Source organism: Schistocerca americana, chromosome 8 (genome assembly GCF_021461395.2).
Source record: "Schistocerca americana isolate TAMUIC-IGC-003095 chromosome 8, iqSchAmer2.1, whole genome shotgun sequence".
Taxonomy (NCBI): Eukaryota; Metazoa; Arthropoda; class Insecta; order Orthoptera; family Acrididae; genus Schistocerca; species Schistocerca americana.
In genome coordinates this window covers 70,039,627-70,054,158 of record NC_060126.1, presented here as the reverse complement: position 1 = coordinate 70,054,158, position 14,532 = coordinate 70,039,627, and the positions used below count along the sequence as shown (strand labels likewise).

At 50.9% G+C, this 14,532-nt stretch overlaps 16 non-coding genes across 16 annotated transcripts; 9 read left to right on the top strand and 7 right to left on the bottom strand.

Annotated features, from left to right (window-relative positions):
- Positions 1-25: 25 nt before the first annotated feature.
- Positions 26-97, top strand: Trnae-uuc. Its single transcript has one exon. It is a non-coding gene; the product is annotated as a tRNA-Glu (tRNA).
- Positions 98-1,823: 1,726 nt separating this feature from the next.
- Trnae-uuc lies at positions 1,824-1,895 on the top strand. Its single transcript has one exon. It is a non-coding gene; the product is annotated as a tRNA-Glu (tRNA).
- A 1,015-nt stretch (positions 1,896-2,910) lies between these two features.
- On the bottom strand, positions 2,911-2,982 carry Trnag-ccc. Its single transcript has one exon. It is a non-coding gene; the product is annotated as a tRNA-Gly (tRNA).
- Positions 2,983-3,621: 639 nt separating this feature from the next.
- On the top strand, positions 3,622-3,693 carry Trnae-uuc. Its single transcript has one exon. It is a non-coding gene; the product is annotated as a tRNA-Glu (tRNA).
- Positions 3,694-4,708: 1,015 nt separating this feature from the next.
- Trnag-ccc lies at positions 4,709-4,780 on the bottom strand. The gene has a single exon. It is a non-coding gene; the product is annotated as a tRNA-Gly (tRNA).
- Positions 4,781-5,419: 639 nt separating this feature from the next.
- Trnae-uuc lies at positions 5,420-5,491 on the top strand. Its single transcript has one exon. It is a non-coding gene; the product is annotated as a tRNA-Glu (tRNA).
- A 1,015-nt stretch (positions 5,492-6,506) lies between these two features.
- On the bottom strand, positions 6,507-6,578 carry Trnag-ccc. The gene has a single exon. It is a non-coding gene; the product is annotated as a tRNA-Gly (tRNA).
- A 639-nt stretch (positions 6,579-7,217) lies between these two features.
- Trnae-uuc lies at positions 7,218-7,289 on the top strand. Its single transcript has one exon. It is a non-coding gene; the product is annotated as a tRNA-Glu (tRNA).
- A 1,015-nt stretch (positions 7,290-8,304) lies between these two features.
- On the bottom strand, positions 8,305-8,376 carry Trnag-ccc. Its single transcript has one exon. It is a non-coding gene; the product is annotated as a tRNA-Gly (tRNA).
- Positions 8,377-9,015: 639 nt separating this feature from the next.
- Positions 9,016-9,087, top strand: Trnae-uuc. The gene has a single exon. It is a non-coding gene; the product is annotated as a tRNA-Glu (tRNA).
- Positions 9,088-10,102: 1,015 nt separating this feature from the next.
- Trnag-ccc lies at positions 10,103-10,174 on the bottom strand. The gene has a single exon. It is a non-coding gene; the product is annotated as a tRNA-Gly (tRNA).
- Positions 10,175-10,813: 639 nt separating this feature from the next.
- Trnae-uuc lies at positions 10,814-10,885 on the top strand. Its single transcript has one exon. It is a non-coding gene; the product is annotated as a tRNA-Glu (tRNA).
- Positions 10,886-11,900: 1,015 nt separating this feature from the next.
- Positions 11,901-11,972, bottom strand: Trnag-ccc. Its single transcript has one exon. It is a non-coding gene; the product is annotated as a tRNA-Gly (tRNA).
- A 639-nt stretch (positions 11,973-12,611) lies between these two features.
- Positions 12,612-12,683, top strand: Trnae-uuc. The gene has a single exon. It is a non-coding gene; the product is annotated as a tRNA-Glu (tRNA).
- A 1,015-nt stretch (positions 12,684-13,698) lies between these two features.
- Positions 13,699-13,770, bottom strand: Trnag-ccc. The gene has a single exon. It is a non-coding gene; the product is annotated as a tRNA-Gly (tRNA).
- Positions 13,771-14,409: 639 nt separating this feature from the next.
- Positions 14,410-14,481, top strand: Trnae-uuc. The gene has a single exon. It is a non-coding gene; the product is annotated as a tRNA-Glu (tRNA).
- The last annotated feature ends 51 nt before the right edge of the window (positions 14,482-14,532 follow it).

The following is a 14,532-nucleotide window of genomic DNA, read 5'->3' as shown; positions in this document are numbered from 1 at the left end:
ACACGTAGTGGATCGTTGAGGTGTGTCCGGTATGGTCTAGTGGCTAGGATACCTGGCTTTCACCCAGGAGGCCCGGGTTCGATTCCCAGTACCTGAACGTGAATTCTCGGGGCTGAGATGAGAAAACTTCTCACGGCCGTTTTTCGTCTTCGTGGAGCTGCTGCTCTGGGTTCCAAGTATAAGGTGAGAGAAAGTCAAGGAAAAGAGATACATCCTCACGTTAATGGCGGGGCCGTTTTGAAGGGAGAGGAGACGGTTTTGCGGTTTTGGACTGCTGATGCGACACTGTTGCATTGCCCGTTAGCTCAGTGGGCTGTAGCGTCGTGCTAGTAACGCGTAGGTCATGGGTTCCTTCCCTCCACGGGCCATTCCATTTTCTCCCCTAATAGGAAATGCTGCCTCCTGCGAGACTCTGCCAGGCAGATTCTAAATGATGTGCACATCCAGCTAGAAGTCTGAACGTTTCGCTAAGGGGTTGCCAACGGCCAGCTCACTTTCAATTAATGAAGTTAAGCAGACGTTTGCGTGGTTAGTGAGTGGATGGGTGATCGTCCGGGAACTCTGCGTGCTATTGGACCCTTCCATTTCAACTCCCACCCTCCTCCTTTTATGCTACAGTGTTGACGTGCTATGATGCCTCCCTAAGCAATTTAAATTACGTTAACGAACATATGATCCACAATTTAATGAGGCTGTTTGCAAAAAGAGCGCAAGGAAAGTGCAAGAACGACTTTGGCAATAACAGAACCGTACGAATCAACAGATAATTTCTCAAATGTGTAGATAACACTGTGCGAAGCAGTGAGATTTCCGAAATTTGTAAATGAAAGTTTAGCTTTTCGTATTGAAAAGGAAAAGTACTCTTGATTACTTTATTTCTCGCAGCCGATTGTCGTACTTCTCCTGTCATATCGGCCCCACCGCCGAGCGGCAGCGAGCGGCAGTCGAGCAAAGTCGGGCCAAGTCGACACACGATGAAGTGAAATTAATCCACTTAGCTGGAACGAGGCAGGAGACGAGGAGATACTACCTGTGCCGCGACACGTGGCAATTTCGAGGTTCGCATGGTCTAGAACACACACTATTGCGCTACGCAAAAATGACAATCCTCCTGCGGTGGCCGGGAATCGAAAACGGATCAACTGCTTGGGAAGCAACCACGCTGACCGTTACACCACCACCGCATTGCGCTGCAGGCTTCCTGTGTCGCGGTGCGTTGTCGCCCCTGCTGCCACCAGAGGATCAAGCGACCCTGCTGCAGGCGCTCTGCCCGCCGGCACATCGGAACGCGGTGCCACGTTGCTTCCAGGGCGATGCACTGTAACTAGACGCAGCATTGACTTCCGCCGAGAAATCCACCCTTTCATGTACGGCATGGTGGGAAAACAATTCTGAAATTAGAACTTCTTAGTGAGGCTGCGGTGGCGAGTATTCCTGTATGCCTCGGTGGCGCAGTGGGCTGCGCATGTCATTATCTTAAGGGCGTACGTTCTATCCTCAACTCAGCCATCTCATTTTCTCTCCACGACGGTGAAAGGCACAGCATAGCTTTTGCGAGGTAAGGCCGTATTTGCCGTTTATTACCACCTAGGCTACTTTGCGTCAACGTGTGTTTGTTTCCAGTTATTACTAATTACAGTTTTGCTAGTTGCACTCGAGACTGAAAGCGATGTTTGCCTAGTATGACTTGCGCGCTTTGGGAGTGAGTAAGCGGGATCGTGGTGGCGGACAGAGTTCAGCGTTGGCGCCAGATTCGGCCCTAAAGTTGCGTGGAGGAGACGTATTTCTGGACGCATACACACGTAGTGGATCGTTGAGGTGTGTCCGGTATGGTCTAGTGGCTAGGATACCTGGCTTTCACCCAGGAGGCCTGGGTTCGATTCCCGGTACCTGAACGTGAATTCTCGGGGCTGAGATGAGAAAACTTCTCACGGCCGTTTTTCGTCTTCGTGGAGCTGCTGCTCTGGGTTCCAAGTATAAGGTGAGAGAAAGTCAAGGAAAAGAGATACATCCTCACGTTAATGGCGGGGCCGTTTTGAAGGGAGAGGAGACGGTTTTGCGGTTTTGGACTGCTGATGCGACACTGTTGCATTGCCCGTTAGCTCAGTGGGCTGTAGCGTCGTGCTAGTAACGCGTAGGTCATGGGTTCCTTCCCTCCACGGGCCATTCTATTTTCTCCCCTAATAGGAAATGCTGCCTCCTGCGAGACTCTGCCAGGCAGATTCTAAATGATGTGCACATCCAGCTAGAAGTCTGAACGTTTCGCTAAGGGGTTGCCAACGGCCAGCTCACTTTCAATTAATGAAGTTAAGCAGACGTTTGCGTGGTTAGTGAGTGGATGGGTGATCGTCCGGGAACTCTGCGTGCTATTGGACCCTTCCATTTCAACCCCCACCCTCCTCCTTTTATGCTACAGTGTTGACGTGCTATGATGCCTCCCTAAGCAATTTAAATTACGTTAACGAACATATGATCGACAATTTAATGAGGCTGTTTGCAAAAAGAGCGCAAGGAAAGTGCAAGAACGACTTTGGCAATAACAGAACCGTACGAATCAACAGATAATTTCTCAAATGTGTAGATAACACTGTGCGAAGCAGTGAGATTTCCGAAATTTGTAAATGAAAGTTTAGCTTTTCGTATTGAAAAGGAAAAGTACTCTTGATTACTTTATTTCTCGCAGCCGATTGTCGTACTTCTCCTGTCATATCGGCCCCACCGCCGAGCGGCAGCGAGCGGCAGTCGAGCAAAGTCGGGCCAAGTCGACACACGATGAAGTGAAATTAATCCACTTAGCTGGAACGAGGCAGGAGACGAGGAGATACTACCTGTGCCGCGACACGTGGCAATTTCGAGGATCGCATGGTCTAGAACACACACTATTGCGCTACGCAAAAATGACAATCCTCCTGCGGTGGCCGGGAATCGAACACGGATCAACTGCTTGGGAAGCAACCATGCTGACCGTTACACCACCACCGCATTGCGCTGCAGGCTTCCTGTGTCGCGGTGCGTTGTCGCCCCTGCTGCCACCAGAGGATCAAGCGACCCTGCTGCAGGCGCTCTGCCCGCCGGCACATCGGAACGCGGTGCCACGTTGCTTCCAGGGCGATGCACTGTAACTAGACGCAGCATTGACTTCCGCCGAGAAATCCACCCTTTCATGTACGGCATGGTGGGAAAACAATTCTGAAATTAGAACTTCTTAGTGAGGCTGCGGTGGCGAGTATTCCTGTATGCCTCGGTGGCGCAGTGGGCTGCGCATGTCATTATCTTAAGGGCGTACGTTCTATCCTCAACTCAGCCATCTCATTTTCTCTCCACGACGTTGAAAGGCACAGCATAGCTTTTGCGAGGTAAGGCCGTATTTGCCGTTTATTACCACCTAGGCTACTTTGCGTCAACGTGTGTTTGTTTCCAGTTATTACTAATTACAGTTTTGCTAGTTGCACTCGAGACTGAAAGCGATGTTTGCCTAGTATGACTTGCGCGCTTTGGGAGTGAGTAAGCGGGATCGTGGTGGCGGACAGAGTTCAGCGTTGGCGCCAGATTCGGCCCTAAAGTTGCGTGGAGGAGACGTATTTCTGGACGCATACACACGTAGTGGATCGTTGAGGTGTGTCCGGTATGGTCTAGTGGCTAGGATACCTGGCTTTCACCCAGGAGGCCCGGGTTCGATTCCCGGTACCTGAACGTGAATTCTCGGGGCTGAGATGAGAAAACTTCTCACGGCCGTTTTTCGTCTTCGTGGAGCTGCTGCTCTGGGTTCCAAGTATAAGGTGAGAGAAAGTCAAGGAAAAGAGATACATCCTCACGTTAATGGCGGGGCCGTTTTGAAGGGAGAGGAGACGGTTTTGCGGTTTTGGACTGCTGATGCGACACTGTTGCATTGCCCGTTAGCTCAGTGGGCTGTAGCGTCGTGCTAGTAACGCGTAGGTCATGGGTTCCTTCCCTCCACGGGCCATTCTATTTTCTCCCCTAATAGGAAATGCTGCCTCCTGCGAGACTCTGCCAGGCAGATTCTAAATGATGTGCACATCCAGCTAGAAGTCTGAACGTTTCGCTAAGGGGTTGCCAACGGCCAGCTCACTTTCAATTAATGAAGTTAAGCAGACGTTTGCGTGGTTAGTGAGTGGATGGGTGATCGTCCGGGAACTCTGCGTGCTATTGGACCCTTCCATTTCAACCCCCACCCTCCTCCTTTTATGCTACAGTGTTGACGTGCTATGATGCCTCCCTAAGCAATTTAAATTACGTTAACGAACATATGATCGACAATTTAATGAGGCTGTTTGCAAAAAGAGCGCAAGGAAAGTGCAAGAACGACTTTGGCAATAACAGAACCGTACGAATCAACAGATAATTTCTCAAATGTGTAGATAACACTGTGCGAAGCAGTGAGATTTCCGAAATTTGTAAATGAAAGTTTAGCTTTTCGTATTGAAAAGGAAAAGTACTCTTGATTACTTTATTTCTCGCAGCCGATTGTCGTACTTCTCCTGTCATATCGGCCCCACCGCCGAGCGGCAGCGAGCGGCAGTCGAGCAAAGTCGGGCCAAGTCGACACACGATGAAGTGAAATTAATCCACTTAGCTGGAACGAGGCAGGAGACGAGGAGATACTACCTGTGCCGCGACACGTGGCAATTTCGAGGATCGCATGGTCTAGAACACACACTATTGCGCTACGCAAAAATGACAATCCTCCTGCGGTGGCCGGGAATCGAACACGGATCAACTGCTTGGGAAGCAACCATGCTGACCGTTACACCACCACCGCATTGCGCTGCAGGCTTCCTGTGTCGCGGTGCGTTGTCGCCCCTGCTGCCACCAGAGGATCAAGCGACCCTGCTGCAGGCGCTCTTCCCGCCGGCACATCGGAACGCGGTGCCACGTTGCTTCCAGGGCGATGCACTGTAACTAGACGCAGCATTGACTTCCGCCGAAAAATCCACCCTTTCATGTACGGCATGGTGGGAAAACAATTCTGAAATTAGAACTTCTTAGTGAGGCTGCGGTGGCGAGTATTCCTGTATGCCTCGGTGGCGCAGTGGGCTGCGCATGTCATTATCTTAAGGGCGTACGTTCTATCCTCAACTCAGCCATCTCATTTTCTCTCCACGACGTTGAAAGGCACAGCATAGCTTTTGCGAGGTAAGGCCGTATTTGCCGTTTATTACCACCTAGGCTACTTTGCGTCAACGTGTGTTTGTTTCCAGTTATTACTAATTACAGTTTTGCTAGTTGCACTCGAGACTGAAAGCGATGTTTGCCTAGTATGACTTGCGCGCTTTGGGAGTGAGTAAGCGGGATCGTGGTGGCGGACAGAGTTCAGCGTTGGCGCCAGATTCGGCCCTAAAGTTGCGTGGAGGAGACGTATTTCTGGACGCATACACACGTAGTGGATCGTTGAGGTGTGTCCGGTATGGTCTAGTGGCTAGGATACCTGGCTTTCACCCAGGAGGCCCGGGTTCGATTCCCGGTACCTGAACGTGAATTCTCGGGGCTGAGATGAGAAAACTTCTCACGGCCGTTTTTCGTCTTCGTGGAGCTGCTGCTCTGGGTTCCAAGTATAAGGTGAGAGAAAGTCAAGGAAAAGAGATACATCCTCACGTTAATGGCGGGGCCGTTTTGAAGGGAGAGGAGACGGTTTTGCGGTTTTGGACTGCTGATGCGACACTGTTGCATTGCCCGTTAGCTCAGTGGGCTGTAGCGTCGTGCTAGTAACGCGTAGGTCATGGGTTCCTTCCCTCCACGGGCCATTCCATTTTCTCCCCTAATAGGAAATGCTGCCTCCTGCGAGACTCTGCCAGGCAGATTCTAAATGATGTGCACATCCAGCTAGAAGTCTGAACGTTTCGCTAAGGGGTTGCCAACGGCCGGCTCACTTTCAATTAATGAAGTTAAGCAGACGTTTGCGTGGTTAGTGAGTGGATGGGTGATCGTCCGGGAACTCTGCGTGCTATTGGACCCTTCCATTTCAACCCCCACCCTCCTCCTTTTATGCTACAGTGTTGACGTGCTATGATGCCTCCCTAAGCAATTTAAATTACGTTAACGAACATATGATCGACAATTTAATGAGGCTGTTTGCAAAAAGAGCGCAAGGAAAGTGCAAGAACGACTTTGGCAATAACAGAACCGTACGAATCAACAGATAATTTCTCAAATGTGTAGATAACACTGTGCGAAGCAGTGAGATTTCCGAAATTTGTAAATGAAAGTTTAGCTTTTCGTATTGAAAAGGAAAAGTACTCTTGATTACTTTATTTCTCGCAGCCGATTGTCGTACTTCTCCTGTCATATCGGCCCCACCGCCGAGCGGCAGCGAGCGGCAGTCGAGCAAAGTCGGGCCAAGTCGACACACGATGAAGTGAAATTAATCCACTTAGCTGGAACGAGGCAGGAGACGAGGAGATACTACCTGTGCCGCGACACGTGGCAATTTCGAGGATCGCATGGTCTAGAACACACACTATTGCGCTACGCAAAAATGACAATCCTCCTGCGGTGGCCGGGAATCGAACACGGATCAACTGCTTGGGAAGCAACCATGCTGACCGTTACACCACCACCGCATTGCGCTGCAGGCTTCCTGTGTCGCGGTGCGTTGTCGCCCCTGCTGCCACCAGAGGATCAAGCGACCCTGCTGCAGGCGCTCTGCCCGCCGGCACATCGGAACGCGGTGCCACGTTGCTTCCAGGGCGATGCACTGTAACTAGACGCAGCATTGACTTCCGCCGAGAAATCCACCCTTTCATGTACGGCATGGTGGGAAAACAATTCTGAAATTAGAACTTCTTAGTGAGGCTGCGGTGGCGAGTATTCCTGTATGCCTCGGTGGCGCAGTGGGCTGCGCATGTCATTATCTTAAGGGCGTACGTTCTATCCTCAACTCAGCCATCTCATTTTCTCTCCACGACGTTGAAAGGCACAGCATAGCTTTTGCGAGGTAAGGCCGTATTTGCCGTTTATTACCACCTAGGCTACTTTGCGTCAACGTGTGTTTGTTTCCAGTTATTACTAATTACAGTTTTGCTAGTTGCACTCGAGACTGAAAGCGATGTTTGCCTAGTATGACTTGCGCGCTTTGGGAGTGAGTAAGCGGGATCGTGGTGGCGGACAGAGTTCAGCGTTGGCGCCAGATTCGGCCCTAAAGTTGCGTGGAGGAGACGTATTTCTGGACGCATACACACGTAGTGGATCGTTGAGGTGTGTCCGGTATGGTCTAGTGGCTAGGATACCTGGCTTTCACCCAGGAGGCCCGGGTTCGATTCCCGGTACCTGAACGTGAATTCTCGGGGCTGAGATGAGAAAACTTCTCACGGCCGTTTTTCGTCTTCGTGGAGCTGCTGCTCTGGGTTCCAAGTATAAGGTGAGAGAAAGTCAAGGAAAAGAGATACATCCTCACGTTAATGGCGGGGCCGTTTTGAAGGGAGAGGAGACGGTTTTGCGGTTTTGGACTGCTGATGCGACACTGTTGCATTGCCCGTTAGCTCAGTGGGCTGTAGCGTCGTGCTAGTAACGCGTAGGTCATGGGTTCCTTCCCTCCACGGGCCATTCCATTTTCTCCCCTAATAGGAAATGCTGCCTCCTGCGAGACTCTGCCAGGCAGATTCTAAATGATGTGCACATCCAGCTAGAAGTCTGAACGTTTCGCTAAGGGGTTGCCAACGGCCGGCTCACTTTCAATTAATGAAGTTAAGCAGACGTTTGCGTGGTTAGTGAGTGGATGGGTGATCGTCCGGGAACTCTGCGTGCTATTGGACCCTTCCATTTCAACCCCCACCCTCCTCCTTTTATGCTACAGTGTTGACGTGCTATGATGCCTCCCTAAGCAATTTAAATTACGTTAACGAACATATGATCGACAATTTAATGAGGCTGTTTGCAAAAAGAGCGCAAGGAAAGTGCAAGAACGACTTTGGCAATAACAGAACCGTACGAATCAACAGATAATTTCTCAAATGTGTAGATAACACTGTGCGAAGCAGTGAGATTTCCGAAATTTGTAAATGAAAGTTTAGCTTTTCGTATTGAAAAGGAAAAGTACTCTTGATTACTTTATTTCTCGCAGCCGATTGTCGTACTTCTCCTGTCATATCGGCCCCACCGCCGAGCGGCAGCGAGCGGCAGTCGAGCAAAGTCGGGCCAAGTCGACACACGATGAAGTGAAATTAATCCACTTAGCTGGAACGAGGCAGGAGACGAGGAGATACTACCTGTGCCGCGACACGTGGCAATTTCGAGGATCGCATGGTCTAGAACACACACTATTGCGCTACGCAAAAATGACAATCCTCCTGCGGTGGCCGGGAATCGAACACGGATCAACTGCTTGGGAAGCAACCATGCTGACCGTTACACCACCACCGCATTGCGCTGCAGGCTTCCTGTGTCGCGGTGCGTTGTCGCCCCTGCTGCCACCAGAGGATCAAGCGACCCTGCTGCAGGCGCTCTGCCCGCCGGCACATCGGAACGCGGTGCCACGTTGCTTCCAGGGCGATGCACTGTAACTAGACGCAGCATTGACTTCCGCCGAGAAATCCACCCTTTCATGTACGGCATGGTGGGAAAACAATTCTGAAATTAGAACTTCTTAGTGAGGCTGCGGTGGCGAGTATTCCTGTATGCCTCGGTGGCGCAGTGGGCTGCGCATGTCATTATCTTAAGGGCGTACGTTCTATCCTCAACTCAGCCATCTCATTTTCTCTCCACGACGTTGAAAGGCACAGCATAGCTTTTGCGAGGTAAGGCCGCATTTGCCGTTTATTACCACCTAGGCTACTTTGCGTCAACGTGTGTTTGTTTCCAGTTATTACTAATTACAGTTTTGCTAGTTGCACTCGAGACTGAAAGCGATGTTTGCCTAGTATGACTTGCGCGCTTTGGGAGTGAGTAAGCGGGATCGTGGTGGCGGACAGAGTTCAGCGTTGGCGCCAGATTCGGCCCTAAAGTTGCGTGGAGGAGACGTATTTCTGGACGCATACACACGTAGTGGATCGTTGAGGTGTGTCCGGTATGGTCTAGTGGCTAGGATACCTGGCTTTCACCCAGGAGGCCCGGGTTCGATTCCCGGTACCTGAACGTGAATTCTCGGGGCTGAGATGAGAAAACTTCTCACGGCCGTTTTTCGTCTTCGTGGAGCTGCTGCTCTGGGTTCCAAGTATAAGGTGAGAGAAAGTCAAGGAAAAGAGATACATCCTCACGTTAATGGCGGGGCCGTTTTGAAGGGAGAGGAGACGGTTTTGCGGTTTTGGACTGCTGATGCGACACTGTTGCATTGCCCGTTAGCTCAGTGGGCTGTAGCGTCGTGCTAGTAACGCGTAGGTCATGGGTTCCTTCCCTCCACGGGCCATTCCATTTTCTCCCCTAATAGGAAATGCTGCCTCCTGCGAGACTCTGCCAGGCAGATTCTAAATGATGTGCACATCCAGCTAGAAGTCTGAACGTTTCGCTAAGGGGTTGCCAACGGCCAGCTCACTTTCAATTAATGAAGTTAAGCAGACGTTTGCGTGGTTAGTGAGTGGATGGGTGATCGTCCGGGAACTCTGCGTGCTATTGGACCCTTCCATTTCAACCCCCACCCTCCTCCTTTTATGCTACAGTGTTGACGTGCTATGATGCCTCCCTAAGCAATTTAAATTACGTTAACGAACATATGATCGACAATTTAATGAGGCTGTTTGCAAAAAGAGCGCAAGGAAAGTGCAAGAACGACTTTGGCAATAACAGAACCGTACGAATCAACAGATAATTTCTCAAATGTGTAGATAACACTGTGCGAAGCAGTGAGATTTCCGAAATTTGTAAATGAAAGTTTAGCTTTTCGTATTGAAAAGGAAAAGTACTCTTGATTACTTTATTTCTCGCAGCCGATTGTCGTACTTCTCCTGTCATATCGGCCCCACCGCCGAGCGGCAGCGAGCGGCAGTCGAGCAAAGTCGGGCCAAGTCGACACACGATGAAGTGAAATTAATCCACTTAGCTGGAACGAGGCAGGAGACGAGGAGATACTACCTGTGCCGCGACACGTGGCAATTTCGAGGATCGCATGGTCTAGAACACACACTATTGCGCTACGCAAAAATGACAATCGTCCTGCGGTGGCCGGGAATCGAACACGGATCAACTGCTTGGGAAGCAACCATGCTGACCGTTACACCACCACCGCATTGCGCTGCAGGCTTCCTGTGTCGCGGTGCGTTGTCGCCCCTGCTGCCACCAGAGGATCAAGCGACCCTGCTGCAGGCGCTCTGCCCGCCGGCACATCGGAACGCGGTGCCACGTTGCTTCCAGGGCGATGCACTGTAACTAGACGCAGCATTGACTTCCGCCGAGAAATCCACCCTTTCATGTACGGCATGGTGGGAAAACAATTCTGAAATTAGAACTTCTTAGTGAGGCTGCGGTGGCGAGTATTCCTGTATGCCTCGGTGGCGCAGTGGGCTGCGCATGTCATTATCTTAAGGGCGTACGTTCTATCCTCAACTCAGCCATCTCATTTTCTCTCCACGACGTTGAAAGGCACAGCATAGCTTTTGCGAGGTAAGGCCGCATTTGCCGTTTATTACCACCTAGGCTACTTTGCGTCAACGTGTGTTTGTTTCCAGTTATTACTAATTACAGTTTTGCTAGTTGCACTCGAGACTGAAAGCGATGTTTGCCTAGTATGACTTGCGCGCTTTGGGAGTGAGTAAGCGGGATCGTGGTGGCGGACAGAGTTCAGCGTTGGCGCCAGATTCGGCCCTAAAGTTGCGTGGAGGAGACGTATTTCTGGACGCATACACACGTAGTGGATCGTTGAGGTGTGTCCGGTATGGTCTAGTGGCTAGGATACCTGGCTTTCACCCAGGAGGCCCGGGTTCGATTCCCGGTACCTGAACGTGAATTCTCGGGGCTGAGATGAGAAAACTTCTCACGGCCGTTTTTCGTCTTCGTGGAGCTGCTGCTCTGGGTTCCAAGTATAAGGTGAGAGAAAGTCAAGGAAAAGAGATACATCCTCACGTTAATGGCGGGGCCGTTTTGAAGGGAGAGGAGACGGTTTTGCGGTTTTGGACTGCTGATGCGACACTGTTGCATTGCCCGTTAGCTCAGTGGGCTGTAGCGTCGTGCTAGTAACGCGTAGGTCATGGGTTCCTTCCCTCCACGGGCCATTCCATTTTCTCCCCTAATAGGAAATGCTGCCTCCTGCGAGACTCTGCCAGGCAGATTCTAAATGATGTGCACATCCAGCTAGAAGTCTGAACGTTTCGCTAAGGGGTTGCCAACGGCCAGCTCACTTTCAATTAATGAAGTTAAGCAGACGTTTGCGTGGTTAGTGAGTGGATGGGTGATCGTCCGGGAACTCTGCGTGCTATTGGACCCTTCCATTTCAACCCCCACCCTCCTCCTTTTATGCTACAGTGTTGACGTGCTATGATGCCTCCCTAAGCAATTTAAATTACGTTAACGAACATATGATCCACAATTTAATGAGGCTGTTTGCAAAAAGAGCGCAAGGAAAGTGCAAGAACGACTTTGGCAATAACAGAACCGTACGAATCAACAGATAATTTCTCAAATGTGTAGATAACACTGTGCGAAGCAGTGAGATTTCCGAAATTTGTAAATGAAAGTTTAGCTTTTCGTATTGAAAAGGAAAAGTACTCTTGATTACTTTATTTCTCGCAGCCGATTGTCGTACTTCTCCTGTCATATCGGCCCCACCGCCGAGCGGCAGCGAGCGGCAGTCGAGCAAAGTCGGGCCAAGTCGACACACGATGAAGTGAAATTAATCCACTTAGCTGGAACGAGGCAGGAGACGAGGAGATACTACCTGTGCCGCGACACGTGGCAATTTCGAGGATCGCATGGTTTAGAACACACACTATTGCGCTACGCAAAAATGACAATCCTCCTGCGGTGGCCGGGAATCGAACACGGATCAACTGCTTGGGAAGCAACCATGCTGACCGTTACACCACCACCGCATTGCGCTGCAGGCTTCCTGTGTCGCGGTGCGTTGTCGCCCCTGCTGCCACCAGAGGATCAAGCGACCCTGCTGCAGGCGCTCTGCCCGCCGGCACATCGGAACGCGGTGCCACGTTGCTTCCAGGGCGATGCACTGTAACTAGACGCAGCATTGACTTCCGCCGAGAAATCCACCCTTTCATGTACGGCATGGTGGGAAAACAATTCTGAAATTAGAACTTCTTAGTGAGGCTGCGGTGGCGAGTATTCCTGTATGCCTCGGTGGCGCAGTGGGCTGCGCATGTCATTATCTTAAGGGCGTACGTTCTATCCTCAACTCAGCCATCTCATTTTCTCTCCACGACGTTGAAAGGCACAGCATAGCTTTTGCGAGGTAAGGCCGCATTTGCCGTTTATTACCACCTAGGCTACTTTGCGTCAACGTGTGTTTGTTTCCAGTTATTACTAATTACAGTTTTGCTAGTTGCACTCGAGACTGAAAGCGATGTTTGCCTAGTATGACTTGCGCGCTTTGGGAGTGAGTAAGCGGGATCGTGGTGGCGGACAGAGTTCAGCGTTGGCGCCAGATTCGGCCCTAAAGTTGCGTGGAGGAGACGTATTTCTGGACGCATACACACGTAGTGGATCGTTGAGGTGTGTCCGGTATGGTCTAGTGGCTAGGATACCTGGCTTTCACCCAGGAGGCCCGGGTTCGATTCCCGGTACCTGAACGTGAATTCTCGGGGCTGAGATGAGAAAACTTCTCACGGCCGTTTTTCGTCTTCGTGGAGCTGCTGCTCTGGGTTCCAAGTATAAGGTGAGAGAAAGTCAAGGAAAAGAGATACATCCTCACGTTAATGGCGGGGCCGTTTTGAAGGGAGAGGAGACGGTTTTGCGGTTTTGGACTGCTGATGCGACACTGTTGCATTGCCCGTTAGCTCAGTGGGCTGTAGCGTCGTGCTAGTAACGCGTAGGTCATGGGTTCCTTCCCTCCACGGGCCATTCCATTTTCTCCCCTAATAGGAAATGCTGCCTCCTGCGAGACTCTGCCAGGCAGATTCTAAATGATGTGCACATCCAGCTAGAAGTCTGAACGTTTCGCTAAGGGGTTGCCAACGGCCAGCTCACTTTCAATTAATGAAGTTAAGCAGACGTTTGCGTGGTTAGTGAGTGGATGGGTGATCGTCCGGGAACTCTGCGTGCTATTGGACCCTTCCATTTCAACCCCCACCCTCCTCCTTTTATGCTACAGTGTTGACGTGCTATGATGCCTCCCTAAGCAATTTAAATTACGTTAACGAACATATGATCGACAATTTAATGAGGCTGTTTGCAAAAAGAGCGCAAGGAAAGTGCAAGAACGACTTTGGCAATAACAGAACCGTACGAATCAACAGATAATTTCTCAAATGTGTAGATAACACTGTGCGAAGCAGTGAGATTTCCGAAATTTGTAAATGAAAGTTTAGCTTTTCGTATTGAAAAGGAAAAGTACTCTTGATTACTTTATTTCTCGCAGCCGATTGTCGTACTTCTCCTGTCATATCGGCCCCACCGCCGAGCGGCAGCGAGCGGCAGTCGAGCAAAGTCGGGCCAAGTCGACACACGATGAAGTGAAATTAATCCACTTAGCTGGAACGAGGCAGGAGACGAGGAGATACTACCTGTGCCGCGACACGTGGCAATTTCGAGGATCGCATGGTCTAGAACACACACTATTGCGCTACGCAAAAATGACAATCCTCCTGCGGTGGCCGGGAATCGAACACGGATCAACTGCTTGGGAAGCAACCATGCTGACCGTTACACCACCACCGCATTGCGCTGCAGGCTTCCTGTGTCGCGGTGCGTTGTCGCCCCTGCTGCCACCAGAGGATCAAGCGACCCTGCTGCAGGCGCTCTGCCCGCCGGCACATCGGAACGCGGTGCCACGTTGCTTCCAGGGCGATGCACTGTAACTAGACGCAGCATTGACTTCCGCCGAGAAATCCACCCTTTCATGTACGGCATGGTGGGAAAACAATTCTGAAATTAGAACTTCTTAGTGAGGCTGCGGTGGCGAGTATTCCTGTATGCCTCGGTGGCGCAGTGGGCTGCGCATGTCATTATCTTAAGGGCGTACGTTCTATCCTCAACTCAGCCATCTCATTTTCTCTCCACGACGTTGAAAGGCACAGCATAGCTTTTGCGAGGTAAGGCCGCATTTGCCGTTTATTACCACCTAGGCTACTTTGCGTCAACGTGTGTTTGTTTCCAGTTATTACTAATTACAGTTTTGCTAGTTGCACTCGAGACTGAAAGCGATGTTTGCCTAGTATGACTTGCGCGCTTTGGGAGTGAGTAAGCGGGATCGTGGTGGCGGACAGAGTTCAGCGTTGGCGCCAGATTCGGCCCTAAAGTTGCGTGGAGGAGACGTATTTCTGGACGCATACACACGTAGTGGATCGTTGAGGTGTGTCCGGTATGGTCTAGTGGCTAGGATACCTGGCTTTCACCCAGGAGGCCCGGGTTCGATTCCCGGTACCTGAACGTGAATTCTCGGGGCTGAGATGAGAAAACTTCTCACGGCCGTTTTTCGTC